Here is a 4,569-nt window from a genome sequence, read left to right as displayed (position 1 = left end):
TCACATTCCCACACACTTCAGCTGGGTCTGGATCACTGGACCCTGAGGCTGGTCCCTCACACACTGAGCCTCACATTCACACACACTTCATCTGGGTCTGGATCACTGGACCCTGAGGCTGGTCCCTCACACACTGAGCCTCACATTCACACACACTTCAGCTGGGTCTGGATCACTGGACCCTGAGACTGGTTCCTCACACACTGAGCCTCACATTCACACACACTTCAGCTGGGTCTGGATCACTGGACCCTGAGACTTATCCCTCACACACTGAGCCTCACACTCACACACACTTCAGCTGGATCTGGATCACTGGACCCTGAGACTGGTCCCTCACACACTGAGCCTCACATTCACACACACTTCAGCTGGGTCTGGATCACTGGACTCTCAGGCTGGTCCCTCACACACTGAGCCTCACATTCACACACACTTCAGCTGGGTCTGGATCACTGGACCCTGAGACTGGTTCCTCACACACTGAGCCTCACATTCACACACACTTCAGCTGGGTCTGGATCACTGGACCCTGAGACTTATCCCTCACACACTGAGCCTCACACTCACACACACTTCAGCTGGATCTGGATCACTGGACCCTGAGACTGGTCCCTCACACACTGAGCCTCACATTCACACACACTTCAGCTGGGTCTGGATCACTAGTACCCTGAGACTGGTCCCTCACACACTGAGCCTCACATTCACACACACTTCAGCTGGGTCTGGATCACTGGACCCTGAGGCTGGTCCCTCACACACTGAGCCTCACATTCACACACACTTCAGCTGGGTCTGGATCACTGGACCCTGAGACTGGTCCCTCACACACGGAGCCTCACATTCACACACACTTCAGCTGGGTCTGGATCACTGGACCCTGAGGCTGGTCCCTCACACACTGAGCCTCACATTCACACACACTTCAGCTGGGTCTGGATCACTGGATTCTGAGGCTGGTCCCTCACACACTGAGCCTCACATTCACACACACTTCAGCTGGGTCTGGATCACTGGACCCTGAGACTGGTCCCTCACACACTGATCCTCACATTCACACACACTTTAGCTGGGTCTCGATCACGAGACCCTGAGACTGGTCCCTCACACACTGAGCCTCACATTCACACACACTTCAGCTGGGTCTGGATCACTGGACACTGAGACTGGTTCCTCACACACTGAGCCTCACATTCACACACACTTCAGCTGGGTCTGGATCACTGGACCCTGAGACTGGTCCCTCACACACTGAGGCTCACATTCACACACACTTCAGCTGGGTCTGGATCACTGGACCCTGAGACTGGTCCCTCACACACTGAGCCTCACATTCACACACACTTCAGCTGGGTCTGGATCACTGGACCCTGAGACTGGTCCCTCACACACTGAGCCTCACATTCACACACACTTCAGCTGGGTCTGGATCACTGGACCCTGAGACTGGTCCCTCACACACTGAGCCTCACATTCACACACACTTCAGCTGGGTCTGGATCACTGGACCCTGAGACTGGTTCCTCACAAACTGAGCCTCACATTCACACACACTTCAGCTGGGTCTGGATCACTGGACCCTGAGACTGGTCCCTCACACACTGAGCCTCATATTCACACACACTTCAGCTGGGTCTGGATCACTGGACCCTGAGACTGGTCCCTCACACACTGAGCCTCATATTCACACACACTTCAGCTGGGTCTGGATCACTGGACCCTGAGACTGGTCCCTCACACACTGAGCCTCATATTCACACACACTTCAGCTGGGTCTGGATCACTGGACCCTGAGACTGCTCCCTCACACACTGAGCCTCACATTCACACACACTTCAGCTGGGTCTGGGTCACTGGATCCTGAGACTGGTCCCTCACACACTGAGCCTCACATTCACACACACTTCAGCTGGGTCTGGGTCACTGGATCCTGAGGCTGGTCCCTCACACACTGAGCCTCACATTCACAAACACTGCAGCTGGGTCTGGATCACTGGACCCTGAGACTGGTCCCTCACACACTGAGCATCACATTCACACACACTGCAGCTGGGTCTGGATCACTGGACCCTGAGACTAGTTCCTCACACACTGAGCCTCACATTCACACACACTTCAGCTGGGTCTGGATCACTGGACCCTGAGGCTGGTCCCTCACACACTGAGCCTCACATTCACACACACTTCAGCTGGGTCTGGATCACTGGACCCTGAGACTGGTCCCTCACACACTGAGCCTCACATTCACACACACTTCAGCTGGGTCTGGATCACTGGACCCTGAGGCTGGTCCCTCACACACAGAGCCTCACATTCACACACACTTCAGCTGGGTCTGGATCACTGGACCCTGAGACTGGTCCCTCACACACGGAGCCTCACGTTCACACACACTTCAGCTGGGTCTGGATCACTGGACACTGAGACTGGTTCCTCACACACTGAGCCTCACATTCACACACACTTCAGCTGGGTCTGGATCACTGGACCCTGAGACTGGTCCCTCACACACTGAGGCTCACATTCACACACACTTCAGCTGGGTCTGGATCACTGGACCCTGAGCCTGGTCCCTCACACACTGAGCCTCACATTCACACACACTTCAGCTGGGTCTGGATCACTGGACCCTGAGACTGGTTCCTCACAAACTGAGCCTCACATTCACACACACTTCATCTGGGTCTGGATCACTGGACCCTGAGGCTGGTCCCTCACACACTGAGCCTCACATTCACACACACTTCAGCTGGGTCTGGATCACTGGACCCTGAGACTGGTTCCTCACACACTGAGCCTCACATTCACACACACTTCAGCTGGGTCTGGATCACTGGACCCTGAGACTTATCCCTCACACACTGAGCCTCACATTCACACACACTTCAGCTGGGTCTGGATCACTGGTCCCTGAGACTGGTCCCTCACACACTGAGCCTCACATTCACACACACTTCAGCTGGGTCTGGATCACTGGACCCTGAGACTGGTCCCTCACACACTGAGCCTCACATTCACACACACTTCAGCTGGGTCTGGATCACTGGACACTGAGTCTGGTCCCTCACACACTGAGCTCACATTCACACACAATTCAGCTGGGTCTGGATCACTGGGCCCTGAGGTTGGTCCCTCACACACTGAGCCTCACATTCACACACACTTCAGCTGGGTCTGGATCACTGGACCCTGAGACTGGTCCCTCACACACTGAGCCTCACATTCACACACACTTCAGCTGGGTCTGGATCACTGGATCCTGAGTCTGGTCCCTCACACACTGAGCCTCACATTCACACACACTTCAGCTGGGTCTGGATCACTGGACCCTGAGACTGGTTCCTCACACACTGAGCCTCACATTCACACATACTTCAGCTGGGTCTGTATCACTGGACCCTGAGACTGGTCCCTCACACACTGAGCCTCACATTCACACACACTTGAGCTGGGTCTGGATCACTGGACCCTGAGACTGGTCCCTCACACACTGAGCCTCACATTCACACACACTTCAGCTGGGTCTGGATCACTGGACCCTGAGACTGCTCCCTCACACTCTGAGCCTCACATTCACACACACTTCAGCTGGGTCTGGATCACTGGATCCTGAGACTGGTGCCTCACACACTGAGGCTCACATTCACACACACTTCAGCTGGGTCTGGATCACTGGACCCTGAGGCTGGTCCCTCACACACTGAGCCTCACATTCACACACACTTCAGCTGGGTCTGGATCACTGAACCCTGAGACTGGTCCCTCATACACTGAGCCTCACATTCACACACACTTCAGCTGGGTCTCGATCACTGGACCCTGAGACTGGTCCCTCACACACTGAGCCTCACATTCACACACACTTCAGCTGGGTCTGGATCACTGGACCCTGAGACTGGTCACTCACACACTGAGCCTCACATTCACACACATTTCAGCTGGGTCTGGATCACTGGACCCTGAGACTGGTCCCTCACACACTGAGCCTCACATTCACACACACTTCAGCTGGGTCTGGATCACTGGACCCTGAGACTGGTCCCTCACACACTGAGCCTCACATTCACACACACTTCAGCTGGGTCTGGATCACTGGACCCTGAGACTGGTCCCTCACACCCTGAGCCTCACATTCACACACACTTCAGCTGGGTCTGGATCACTGGACCCTGAGACTTATCCCTCACACCCTGAGCCTCACACTCACACACACTTCAGCTGGATCTGGATCACTGGACCCTGAGACTGGTCCCTCACACACTGAGCCTCACATTCACACACACTTCAGCTGGGTCTGGATCACTGGACTCTCAGGCTGGTCCCTCACACACTGAGCCTCACATTCACACAAACTTCAGCTGGGTCTGGATTACTGGACCCTGAGGCTGGTCCCTCACACACTGAGCCTCACATTCACACACACTTCAGCTGGGTCTGGATCACTGGACCCTGAGACTGGTCCCTCACACACTGAGCCTCACATTCACACACACTTCAGCTGGGTCTGGATCACTGGACCCTGAGACTGGTCCCTCACACACTGAGCCTCACATTCACACACACTTC

Source organism: Pristiophorus japonicus, unplaced genomic scaffold (assembly GCF_044704955.1).
Source record: "Pristiophorus japonicus isolate sPriJap1 unplaced genomic scaffold, sPriJap1.hap1 HAP1_SCAFFOLD_128, whole genome shotgun sequence".
Classification (NCBI taxonomy): Eukaryota; Metazoa; Chordata; class Chondrichthyes; family Pristiophoridae; genus Pristiophorus; species Pristiophorus japonicus.
The sequence above is the reverse complement of the archived record's forward strand: the minus strand, read 5'-3'. Positions refer to the sequence as shown.